Below are 14,149 nucleotides of genomic sequence, written 5' to 3'. Positions count from 1 at the left end.
AACATCATGCAAGCAAACAATGTCATGATAGTCCACTAGCGGGACAAGAGCATCACCTTCACCTATGTTACCTTTGTCATTCCACTCAAGTGGTGTAGGTGAGGTGGTAAAGACCAAATGGTGGTCATCATCATCAACTTGATGGAACCATGTGGGGGGGGGGGGTGCATCATATTCCACCATGGCCATCGTCTTGTCCAAAGGTAGGACGTAGTCGTCGTGAATCGACGCGTGATCATATATGGGACCTAGCACCAAATGAGAAGACACAATAGAGGTAGAGGTCAAGTTGTTAGTGTTGAAAGTGGCCTCACATGACCTATCAACTATCTCACTCTCTCTATGTGGTGGTTCACTCACTCCCTCAAAATAGGTGCACTCAAACTCACATATGGTGGAGTCACTCATCTCACTCAAGAGGTGGGGGTTGTTGCTCTCCTCACATGGGAATTGCGGAAACACATCCTATATGGGGCTAGTGGTGAAATCACTCTCACTCTCAATATGGTGGCACACGTCACTCAAGTCATCATACGTCACCGTGGTCGAAGGGAAAATCCCATGCTCAACCATCTCGATGTTGTCACTGTGGATGAAGGCTGAAGATGGCACATCATCACTCTCGCCTCCTAAGATGGAAACATCATTCGTGCTCGTCACCATGTCGCTTGCCTCCAAAGCTTGGTCCTTGATGGTGTCCGTAGTCGTAGTCGTCGCCGCACCATCTTGAAAAAGAGTCGAAGTAGACTCGGCATCTTCAATGCCACAAAGAGGGATGTTGGTGAAGTCAAACTTGGGAGCATCGTCTTGGAGCTCATCGGGCTTGGACATCATGGTGGTACTAGCCTCATGCTCGTTCTCATGGAGCTTGGTCATCGCGAAGTGAGCTTGGGGTGGAGAAGCTTTGGCTTTCATGAGTTCTTGTTCCGCCTTGAGAGCACCAATGTAGTTGTCGTCGAGGGACTTTTAGTTCTCGAGGAAGATCGTCTTGGATATGTCGTTGTGCAATCCCATCATGAAGTGGAACTTCATCAAAATGGGGTCGTCCACGCCGGCTCGTCGCAAGGCAATCTTCATCTCCTTGAAGTACGCGTCAATGGACTTGGATCCTTGGGTGGTGTTCTCCAATTGGCGTAGAAGTTGTTCTGTGTAGGTTGGAGGCACAAACTCTCGCCGCAAAGCTCTCTTCGTCTTGGGCCAACTCATGTCGTAGGTCTCCGAAGGTGAGTGAAGCCACCATGTGGACGCATAGTCGTGGAAGTTCCTTGTGGCACACTTCACTTGATCTTCGGGAGGTACTTGATGTAGCTTGAGGTAGTCGTCCATCAAACGCTCCCACTCAAGATACTCCTTGGGTTCTAGAGTTCCATAGAAGGTAATCTCATGGTCGATGTCGAGGTCGTAGTAGCTCGTGGAAGTCGCGGACTTGAGCTTGGGGAGCTTCTCTTCAAGTGCTTGTGGGCGAAGATGCCGTATGTCTGTACGCGAAGATGCCTTGAAGTCACTTGGCGAAGATGCCAAGGGCGATGGTGAAGTCATTGAGCGGTTGTTGGTGTTGAGCTCTTGACCGTCACATTCATGGTGGTGATGGTGTCGATGCCGATGTGACCTTGCCGGAGATGGTAGCTCGGAGGCATGTGCTCTTGAGCGTCTTCTCGAAGATGAGGAAGACCACTTGTAGGACTTGATGAGGGCCTTGATATCCTCCATTTGAGCTTGTATCTTGGCGTCGGTGGAGTTGTTCATGGCATCGAACTCGTCGTTGTTGTTGTAGACCGAAGATGAAATGCCTTGCCTATCCATCACTCCAAGAGAAAAATGTGAGTGGTAGAAAGAGAAGAACGAATACCAAATGTACCTTGACCGAAGTTGAAAGTGGATCAATGATCACTCCAATGTGGACAAGGAAATAGCACAATTGGTACAAATTCTTGTCGGTTTCTCACACCTACACAAGTAAGGCTTTATGGTGGATCTCGGTGAGGATAGTGGCACAAAAATTTAATGCAAAATGTTAGCAAGAGTCAATAATTTTTAAAGAGATTCACAAATTCGCAAGTGTAACAAGTAGACCAATAGCAATATGTGGCACACGGAAACACACACACACGGATAGATAAATGGGGTCGTGCAACCAAGGATGAGCACAAAATGTGGAATCCACGGAAAACGCTCGTGTTGCACAACTTAAGAGAGACGCTAGCACGATTGCTCTATAGGCGGATACGACACTTGTGCACAACCTAGAAGATGCAAAATGTATGAACTTTCTATCCCAAGGATGCTATGTGTATGATGTTCCGGTGCTATGATCCAAGATGATCGGATATGACAATCTTATGTGCAATGTGGTATGATGCTATGGCACTTGCTTACAAGCTCTTTGTTCACTCTTTTTCTTTGCTTAAAAGCTTATTCTCTTTTTTTATGGCCACTTTGGCACAATGCACAAACAAAGATAGAAATTGTATATATGCGGGAACAAACTTGTGGCACAAAGGATGATATGATACCAACATGATACTGATATGGTATGGTATGTATGCAATGTATGGTGTAGATCACTAACGTGCACAAGTAACATTGCTGGCAATACCCAAATGGCTAGTCTCGACAGGAAAGTGACGCAAAATGGGCTAGGGGTTATCAATGCAATGGCAAGGGAATATACACTGGAGGGATACCACGATACCAAGATGATATGGAGGTTACCGTCCGTGTCGATGATGAGTGGCGGTGATCTTGATGGAGATATCAAGATGATGGAGACTCATCCCTAAGTAGCCGAAACACCTTAGGAAACGGAAAAACCGCGAACTTAAAATCTCAAATGTCAAAATGGTGGTAGCGGGATGCAGTGGTGGTGTTGTGGAAGCTCAATGGGATTGCGACAATGCAATGATGGGTTATGAGAGTAGGCTATGCAGAAGTGGAGGGTTATTGGGTTATGTGAGTCAGAGTTGGTAGCACGGTCCCCAAGTAGCCGAAACACCTTAGGAGACACAACTCACAACACAAACAAAATTGGGTTAAGTTGGGGTGGCGGAACTGTATGGTTGGTAAGCCTATGCGGAAGTGGTGGTGGTGGTTGATGAGGAAGCAACCGTCCCTAAGTATCCTAAACACCTTAGGAGACTCAAGTCACAACTCAAACAACCGCTAATGCTATGGGGAACAAAATTGGTTAGGTTGCTGAAGTCGGTGGTGGTGTAGCGGATGATGTGGTGGAAGCCCTAGGCAAAGATGCCAAAATTCACAAAATTTGATGGTGTAAAAATGTGGTGAAACCAAGGTGAGGTCCTCATGCACGTCGATAGCTTCAAAACGAGCCAAAGAACACTCAAATCGGAGTTCGGAGTGAAAAGTTGTGATTAAAACGGTGAAGAAGGCTGATGCTGAAATTCTGTGTAATGTTTCGGGTTAGGCCGGAAGTTCCGGGCCTAGGGCCAGAAGTTCCGGGGGTCATGGTAAAAGTCTCGGGGAAGCCGGGGGATTTTGGGTAAACTCTCTGTTTAGCCCGGAAGTTCTGGGGGACGGAAGTTCCGGGGGAGTCCGGAAGTTCTGGGGGTCGTGGAATTTCTAACGGGACGAACCCTAAATTCCAGATCTGAGAATGGGGGAGGAGAAACTCAATTTCCAAGGTCAAAATTGGGAAGATTCTGTGGATAGAAATGGGGGAAAAGAAGGGGAATGCTAGATCCACTTGAGACACAACGAATCCATGGATCAAAATCAACAAAACATCGTCAAAACCAACAAATCACAAAAAATATTTGGGGCTATTTTTGGTGGGGATTTTCAAAATTGGGGAAGAACACAACAAAATTAGGCTAGAAAACAAAGAGGGGGGGCTCCGAAATCGTGATCAACGTGGCTCATGATACCAAGATGATGTAGGGTGGAACCCTAATTGCCCGATCTTTCACGAAAGGAGCGGATCCCGTGAAGAACACGAGGAACACGAGGGGGAAACGAGGGGAATCACGAGGGGAAACACGAGAGAAACACTAAAACCAACAAGAATGATCACACATGCACTAGATCCATGAACACAAAGGAAGATACAATATCCATAGTCAACAACGGACGATACAAGAGGTAACCGGTTCTTCTCCGTGAGGAGGTCTTGAATCCACGGGGGGATCTTCCCTTAGAAAGGGGGCTTGAATCCAAAGGGATCTTCTCTGAAGAGGCCACGGTCTCTCGCATGGAGGAGATCCGATATGGATGAGCATAGCTCTATCTCTCAAATGAGCTAAACCAACGCTTACCCTAGAAAGGGGGAGGTGGAGGAGTATATATAGTCTAGGTCCACGAAGGGTAAGTGAGGGGCGAAAGGGTACATGGGCTTCGGCCCGAGTGTCTGCGCGCAGGCAGGGCCGGAAGTTCCGGGGACGGCCGGAAGGTCCGGGCAGGGTCCGGGCTATCCAGAGAGTTGGCACACTCTCGGACGGCTTCGGTGCAGCAGGGCCGGAAGCTCCGGGATGGCTGGAGGTTCCGGTGGCCGGAAGTTCCGGGTAGCGGCCGGACATTCCGGGCTTTCCAGAAGCTTGTCCAGGCTTCTTCTTCCTTCTCTTCCACGCTTCCCTCGCGGATGGTGTAGGTGATCCTTGGCGCTTGCACTCCTCCTCGTCATCCATGAAGCTCCGACAATACCTATGCATGCACGATGGATGGTCAAGTAGTATACCATCCTTGAAGGGGTCAAGTGAGCACGTGTAAAGGAGAGGATTCACCTTTATGTATGTGAAGTAGATGTCGCACGTGTCACTTGCGGAATGAACTCTTGACATGGTGATGTCCATAGGATGCTCCGCATCACATAAAAGTGATGATGTTGTTAATGTTGCTGATTTGTTGTTTCGTGAAATTATTCGCTTGCATGGTGTGCCAGATACAATTGTTTCAGATCATGATACTAAATTTCTTAGCCACTTTTGGAGATGTTTATGGGCTAAGTTGGGGACTAAACTGCTTTATAGTACTAGATGTCACCCCCAAACTGATGGACAAACTGAGGTAGTCAATAGAACATTGTCTACTATGCTTAGGGCTGTTTTGAAGTATAACAAGGAAATGTGGGAAGAACGCGTGCCTGATATCGAATTTGCTTATAATCGTTCATTGCATTCTACTACTAAGATGTGCCCTTTTGAAATTGTGTATGGTTTCCTTCCTCGTGCACCTATTGATTTGTTGCCTCTTCCATCTTCGGAGAAGGTTAATTTTGATGCTAAACAACATGCTGAATTGATCTTAAAAATGCATGAACTAACTTATGAGAACATTGAGCGTATGAACGCTAAATATAAACTTGCTGGAGATAAGGGTAGAAAACGTGTTGTCTTTGCACATGGAGATCTTGTTTGGTTACATTTACGTAAGGATAGATTTCTTGATTTGCGCAAATCAAAGCTAATGCCACGTGTTGATGGTCAATTTAAGGTGTTAGAGAAAATAAATGATAATGCATATAAACTTGAGCTGCCTACAGATTTTGGGGTTAGTCCCACTTTTAACATTGCATATTTGAAGCCTTATTTCGGTGAGGAAGTTGAGCTTCCGTCGAGGACGACTTCATTTCAAGAAGGGGAGGATGATGAGGACATCAATACCATTGTTACACCCAAGGCCCCTAATGCTACATATATTGGACCAATTACTAGAGCTCACGCACACCAATTAAATTATCAGGTACTTTCATTTCTTGGTACTGATTCTAATGTTCATGAGAATATGATGCTGCCTAAATTGGATACATTTGTTTTGCTTACAAATGAAGGGCCTGACATCGAAGAGGGATGAACATTGTAGCAAGACCAAGCATGGAGATGATGGCATGCGCAAGGGGAACAAGAACGGAGTTACAAGTGATGATTTCAGGACTTTGAAGCCACCATAAGGAGTGCATGAAGCCTTGGACGAAATATACAAGATGTCACTTCATAAATTTCGTCCAGAGGCTATTCTAGGTGCTATGTCAACTTATTATTGGGCCAGGCCCATGTAATTTTGAAATACTTAAGTATAGGCTGTTTTTAGAATCCGTATGTGTGGGGAAAGAAGAGTTAGGGTTGGTTTCGGACCCCTCCTCCAAGGGCCATGCAATTTCTGCCTCTTCCTCCATATATACAACCCTTAGGGCGTCGTTTAGACTTTGGGTTTTGTTTAGATTAAAAGTTTGCCATAGCGGCAACTTCACGCACTTCGTTTGTGTTCAACGACCAGACCAAGACGTCACAGAACCCCACCTTCATTAATAAAGATTTCCTCTTATATTCGCAATATCTAGATTGCAATTTCAGTTTCTTGCTTGTTCTTTGTTTCCTTGCAGGAAATAGACCTTCGTGGTCAGGTTGATCATGCTCCGGCGTGGTCAATAACCCCTTGGATTTGGTTTAGCGATTGCTAAGGCGCGACGTCCTCGCACGATCATAGTCAGATCATCAAAGTCTAATCCTCCAAAAATGATAGCCACCATCTCATCGAAACACAAGTCACCTTTCCCTCTATTAACCTGCGACTGTTCATCGACGACGTCTCCCTCCTGACTCCACCAGCTACTGTTCATCCACAGGCTCCTGTTGATCCAACCTCCACCGCTCCTCCACTGGCTACTATTCAACCACCCCTCCACAGGCTACTGTTCTTCCAGCCCTCTACCGGCTAATGTTCAACCAGGCCTCCACGGGGTCCTGTTCATCCACCCCAACCATCTCGATGGGGGTCCTGTTCATCTAGCGGCAATGACCTCTAGCTACTATGATAGGGTCCTGTTCATCCAACCTCCACTAAAAACTATTCATCCAACCCCCAACAATGCTCACTGTTCATCAAGAGGCAGCAGGTTCGATCGACTTCAGTTAGCAGCAGTAGCGAAGGAATCGCTCGATCAAGTTCAGTTAACAGCCAGGGATCGATCGATCGCTCGGGTTCAGTAATGCGTAGCCAGTGCAATCGCTCGGGTTCAGTAGGCGAACACCTCGCTCAGGTTCAGTTAGAGCCCAACGCCTCGCAGCCACGCGCGTACGTGTACGAGAGAAACACGCAATCCCTTCGTGCATTGCTTAGCCCCGACCACCCACCGTAACTGGGAACTCTCCGATATCTTCCTCGCCCTCGCTTCTACCACGGTTGTTTTTTGTCATGGACGGCCCAAAGAATGTCATGCAGCTGCGTCTTCGGCCCGCCCAGGACGAAAAGCCCATTTTCTGTCATAGAATTAGGAGCCCACCACATCTATGATGATACCAGGTTTTGTCACAATTATCGTCATAGAAGTGTCATAGGCATAACAGAAAAAATTTCATTCGGCCCAAAATGTCACTGATGTATCTTTTTTAGTGCACTCTTGATCCCAAAAGGCATAGACACATAATAGAAAGCTCCAAAGGGGGTGATAAAGTTGTCTTTTCATGATCCTCCACTACCATATTGATCTAATGATAACCATAATATGCGTCCAGGAAGCAAAAACTTTCGCAACCCGCCATGGCATCAATGATTTGGTTGATGCGAGGGAGAGCAAATGCGTCAGCTAGACATGCTTTGTTTAGATCTGTGTAATCAACACACATACGCCAAGTGCCATTCTTCTTAAGCATGAGCACTAGATTAGCCAACCATTCTGGGTGAAACACCTCCACTATGAACCCAGCAGCTAGGAGCTGGGCCACATCTTCTCGAATAGCTTTACGCCTTTCTTCATTAAAACGACGAAGGAATTGGTGAACAAGTTTCATCTTAGGATTAATATTAAATCGGTCCTCGGCGAATTCTCTCGGTACACCTGGCATGTCAGAAGGTTTCCATGCAAAAATGTCCCGATTCTCACGGATGAACTTCATGAGCGCGCTTTCCTATTTAGGATCCATCCCTGTCCCAAATGGTGAACTGTTGAGAAGAGTCGCCAGGGACAAAGTCAACTTGCTGTGTATCCTTCGCTGACTTAAATTTGAGGGGTAGGTTAAACTCCATGGTGGGTTTCTTCAGAGGGGTCATATTAGCCGGGTCAACATTATCTTTATAATATTTGAGCTCCTCCATGGCACAAGCTAATTCTGCATAAGCCGCGCCACCTTCCTCACATTCCAGGGAGACTTTCCGATCACCATGTATCGTAATCGTTCCCCTTGGCCCTGGAATCTTAAGCTGCAGATAAATATAACAAGGGCGATCCATAAACTGAGCATAAGCCAGCCGTCCAAACAAGGCATGACATGGACTTTTGATTTTGACCACCTCAAACCACAACGTATCTGCTCTATAATTGTACTCATCACCAAAAGCCACTTCTAATGATATCTTTCCAACAAGGTAAGCCGACTTGCCAAGCACCACGCCATGGAACACTGTGGAGGATGGCTTGAGATCCTTCTCAGTCAGATTCATCCGGCGAAAGGTATCATAGAACAATATGTTGATGCTTCTTCCACCGTCCATAAGTACCTTGGTGAATTTATAACCATCCACCTGGGGGGCACCACAAGGGCTAAATGACCCGTGTTATCAACCCGGGGTGGGTGATCCACCATGCTCCATGTTATCGTGTGCTCAGACCATCTCAAGTACTATGGAACAGCCGGCTCTACTGCATGAACCCCTCTCTTATGAACCTGCCGGCCCCGTTTGCAGAGACTTGTGGTGAAGACGTGATATTGACCACCATTGAGCTTCTTAGGGTTATTCTGACACCCAGACTGATTATCTTGCTGGTGATTCCCATGACCAGACTGTTGATTTCCCTGATTATGATAATTGGAGCCTGAGCCGCCGCCACCACCAAAGCCGGATCCTTGCGACCCGGGGCCTGATCCACCACGCGGCCCATTGCCCTTACCGTGATGCCGTGAAAACCCTTGATTCCTGAACTCCCTCATAACATAACAATCCTTCCAAGCATGTTTGGACGGATTATTTTGATAACTATGCTTGGGACAAGGGCCATTAAGCATGTCCTCGGTACTCTTTGACCTTCCTGGATTGAAAGGCGGCCTGCCATTGCCATCCCGACGCTGATTCTTATAGCCAATATTGGTGTTAGCCACCAGATCAGGCCTGCCATCGAGGTGTCTGCGCTTACCACCATTGCCCTGGTTATTTCCATTATGCCCGACCATACTCTGCCGCTGGCCCTTAGCCCCGCCATTTTCTTGCCTTTGTTAGACTTATCCTCATCATTAGAGTGGGGGTCCTTTGTATTATCAGAGTCTGCATAATTGGTGAGAGCATTCGTAAGGTCACCCATATCTTGGCACATACGTTTGCGTCGCTCGAGCTTCTGTTTAAGAGGCAAAAAATGAGAGTTCTTCTCTAGAACTAGAATAGCTTGAGCCGTCGCGCTGTCTGACGAATGGATGATAGCTGAAACCCGCTGGACCCGATGATGGGCCGACTCATCCGCATGCTATATGCAATGATCCAAATCAATAATCACTAGTGGATGCTTACATGTTCCTTGATTTTTTTTGACAAAACAAGCCTTTAACTCGGCCCATGAGTCAATAGAATTAGGGGGCAGGCCTTTCAACCACGTGCGTGCAGGCCCTTCCAACATCGTGGTGAAATATTTAGCACATACCACATCGCTAAATCTAACATCTCCATGGCCAGTTCATAACTTTCAACCCAAGCCTCCGGAGGGAGATCTGGTGTGTAATTAGGTATCTTGCAGGGACCCTTGAAATCCTTGGGCAAATGCTCATTGCGTAGGGCCGGTACTAAACACGGCAATCCGAGACTTCTAGTGCTTAACCCGGCCTCGGCTGAAATTGAGGGAATCACAGGGGGCGGCTCATAAGCCCCCTGGTTTGCTGCTTTGGCCTCTCGACGGGCCCTCACACTGTCCACGAGCTCTTGAGCTGCACTCCAAGGATTAGGCAGGTTTTGACGTGGTTCACTTCTGGAGACCGCGGGCGACTCAATACTTCGGCTGTAATTGTGCCTCGGGAGAGGAGTTGAGTAAACACGATCACAACTGTATGAGTAGGCGGCTACTGAGCAATGGCTGCCTCTAGGAGTTCAACCGCGTTTTGGGTTTCCATCGTAGCCGGTGACTCGCCAGCTATGGGAATCGCCACCAATTGGGTCGCTGCTACTAACATGTTATCCACCGGGTTAGAAAAATGCCCTGGTGGTGTTAGGAAACGTTGAGGCGGCGTTTGATTGGGGGGCGGGTTAGGTGCCTGCTCTTCCCTCCATGTCGGCTCAGGCTGTTGAGGTTGAGCCGCCGCCCGACTTCCTGGCATGTCCGGGTTTAACTGGGGATTCAGCCGTGCATCGGGAGTACTTGGACCTACTCAAGGAGCGTTAAACAAACGCCTCGGGTCGTACGTCAATGGTTGGCGACTCTGGTGCCTTCTCTGGAACACCGCATTGGATGCATTCTGGTCCAGATTTAAGTGCCAGGCTTCTTCCTTCACATGCTCCGCCTCTGCGCCAATCTGAGCATTTAGCGCAACTGTCTGAATGTTCCCAGCCACGATATCCTCTTGGTCCTTGGTTATCTCCTCCTGAATCTTTGCAATTTCCGTGTTGTTCTCTGCTTGATTCGCCGCAGTGACCTCCGTTGCCAATAACACCTGAACCAGCAACCTGGCTGAAACAGATCCACCAACCCTTGTGGCCGCTGGGTCAAAGGTCATTGCAGCCGCCATAGAAGAATTGAGAGCCAGCCCTATGCTAGCCATGAAGATAGCAGCTCTGCACGGCGACTCATAAGGGTCCGAGATACTGTGACCGTCGGAACAGCCCCCAAGCCTACCGTCCTGAAGCTGATAGATTGAATCCGTCTCTCCGGTTGAGGACTCAACACCTGAGTAGATGAGAGTCTCTTCCCCAGACACGGAATTGTCTGCAAGTTCCATCCCTTGCGTGAAGCCCACGAAAGCATGCCTCCGCCCGGCTTGGACTCAGGCGGGTTGCATGCACCGAGCTGATTCGATGATGTCAGTGCAGAAGTCTGTTTGAGGCTCTGACCTGCCAATATTGCCATTGAAGACGTGGATTCCGCCGAAGGGGACCCGGTACCCGTACTCGATTGAGTCGGCCACGGGGCCCCAGCTAGCGTCATTGATGTAGAGCTTGCCATGATGACTCTTGGTCATCCTGCCAATGGCGTATCCGTCGATCCCTAGAAAAGAGCCCTTCAAGAACTCGAAACCGTCATGCACTGGCCGAGTAGTGGGCGCCAACTATCGTGGTTTTGTCACGACAGATGCCCTAGTGAAAGGACTTAGGTGCAAGGCCATCGCTATAGTGATTAACTTGTCAGGGTTGAGCGGGACGAGAGAAAGGAATTTACCCAGGTTCGGTCCCTCACAATCGAGGTAATAGCCTACGTCATGCTTTATGTTGTATTGCTTGAGTATCGATTACAAGGGAGCGATTCGCTTGACCTAGCTATCAATTGATTGTAACCTGTCTATTCTATGCCGGGGACTCGCCTTTATATACAGGTTGTCGGAATCGGGGCTCTGCGGACCCAAGAAGGTTCGAACTATGGGGCGTGTGCGAAGATCTCAACCAGCTCTAGCCTCAAGCTCACCACCCCATGGCCTAGCCTCATCGAGTTCGTGCGAGCGGGGAAGGAGATGGAGATGACAGTTTACCCAGGTTCGGGCCACCTTGCAGTGTAAAACCCTACTCTTGCTTTGTGGTGGATTGGCCTCAAGAGGAGGTTGATGATGAACTAGTACAGTGGACGAGCGGCCTCATGAGGGATCGGGGAGTGAAGGTGGAATGGATCTGATCCCACTCTATGGTGGAGACTAACCTATATTTATAGTGGCCTTGGTCCTCTTCCCTCATAACATAGGCGGGAAGGGATCCCACAACGGCCAATTTTGAAAGGGTACAAGAAGTATATCTAATCCAGGCGAAAGGTGGTCTTCATCTGCAAAGCTTCTAGTCATGACGTAGAGGTGGACTCGGCAATGACATCCGTCCTGATGAGCTCGTTGTCCTGGTCTTGTTGCACCGGAGTGGAAACCTTTGGGGGGGGGGGTTCCTTGGGAACCCGCGTATGTCCTTGCCTCCTTAGCAGCAAAGAGGAAACTGTCATCCTCTACGCCCGCTGGTGCTCGCCTGGACTTGGTTATCATGGCTTTCGTCATCAAGAGCCTCGTGAGGCTGGGTACCTGCATAGAAGTCTCTGCTCCTTGGGAGGCAGGCTCGGAGAGCTTCCCCTCGGGAGGTCTTGGCATCGTCCGCCTCGCGAGGCCAGGGGACCTCGTGAGGGTCTTGTCTCGGAGGCCCTGCCGCTGGGCCGTAGCAGGCTATCGATGAGGCCGCGTGATGGGCTGTAGGCAGGCAGGTCTGGGTACCCTCGATCCCAGAACACCGATGGTAGCACTCGGGCCCAAGGCACACTTGGGCTAGCTTCGAGGCGAAGCTAAGGAGCAAGGGCCAAGCGACGCGGGCCCCAATCGCCTAAGGGCCAGGCTCGACGCGTGGTGCGCGGTGGGCGTGGGTGCCTCCACTTCCCCATGTCGCCTCGTCAACTTCCCAGGCTGACAAAAGACAGGCGCACACCACTGGGCCATCTTTGCTAAAATACGAAGGGATGCCGGTTGGCCTCCGATCGTCTAGAAGAGGGCGAGGGAGATAGAGCCCCCGACCCATCTTTATCTTCTAACTCCCCCATTCCGCACTCTTTTTGCGGCATCCATGGCGTTAGGGAGAAGGTTCTCAGCCGCCGAGAAGGGGAAGGCTCCACGGGAGGAACCGGAGTCGCCCCCGCCGAAGAGAGGGCAAGGGCATCCTCGTGAGGGGTCCCTCTCCGATGCGAGCATGCTCCGCTAGGGTCCTCGCCGACTCCAGCACTCGCAGAAGGGGCCCTTCCCATGGGGGCGGCCACGGGAACCATGAAGGTCGTGGCTGAGGAGGGAGGCACGTGACAGTAGCCCGACCTCTCCGCCCACCGATTCACGCGGAGACCACGGCACGTGTGTTCGTGTTGTGGGTGGAAAGGCTACCAAGAACATGGATCCAGCTCCTGGATTCCCTGGTGGAAGACCTTCCAGCAAGAGGGCCCATCGAGCTATGGCTACAGCACGACGGCTGCTCCAACCAGCACTCATAGGCGGAGGTCGAGGCCACCCTCTCCAGCCACGTCTACATGACTCGGGGATGGGGAGCGATCGCCCGCGCCTGCGGCTCGAAGGGGAGGCACGCCCTCCACTTCAAGTATGATGGGACGACGACACTCTTCTTCAAGGTCTTCGGGGAAGATGGCGAGCGCCTGGAATACTCCCCGGCGGGCGGCAGCAGCCATGGCGTCCACCTCTCTGACAACGGCGGCCATCGGGGCGGCGAGGCCCTTAGTGGTGAACTTCCCTTGGTGACGTCCGCAACGCCTCCAGCAGCACCGACACCTCCCCCAGGGGGAGCTCAAGTGACAACGATTACGATGAGCCGCCACGTCACCGTGCCTGGGTCACGGAGGAGGAGGACACCGACTAGGTGCCATGCCGTCAGAGCTAGCACCTCCTGAGTGTGGCCCTAGGGAGGCCACCTTTCTTTCTTTTGTTTTTCTACATCAAAGTCAAGAAAGGCCCTGTGGGGGGTGTGTACGAACCGTGGCGCTTGCGCCTTTATCTCTAGTCTTTCCAGCTTATGTTCTTGGCTACGCTTGCGTCTCTCGCCTGGTGTCATGGGAAAACCACGACCACCTATGGGACCATGAGCCCCTTTGTGGTTCGGTGGAGGGATGAGCACATTGCACAAAGAGTGGAGAAGCATAACACAACACGTCAGAGATCACACGGGAAGTTTACCCAGGTTCGGGCCGTCGCGAGGTGTAAAACCGTACTCCTGCTTTGGTGGATTGATGTGGATTATGGTGGAAGAAATGCAGCGCTCTCGCCCGATAGGGTTGCCTCGGGGCGAGAGTGGCTACGCGCGTATGAGTATGCGAGGGTCCGAATCCTCTATAAGGTTGCCATGGGCCTCCTTTTATAGAACAAAGGGGTCACCATAGTGGCAAATCAGTCATTATGGACTGATTAGATAGCGAACAGTGCTATCATACCTAACTCTGCAGGTGGACAGAGTGCATTGAATGCGCCGCTTAGTGTCACATCATAGTGTGACCGGCAAGCCCTGCTGTGCTGCTTTGCCACCATCGCGCCTTCATATTCGACACGTCTCT

Source organism: Triticum aestivum, chromosome 4A (assembly GCF_018294505.1).
Source record: "Triticum aestivum cultivar Chinese Spring chromosome 4A, IWGSC CS RefSeq v2.1, whole genome shotgun sequence".
NCBI classification, from domain to species: domain Eukaryota; kingdom Viridiplantae; phylum Streptophyta; class Magnoliopsida; order Poales; family Poaceae; genus Triticum; species Triticum aestivum.
This window is presented reverse-complemented; position numbering follows the sequence as displayed.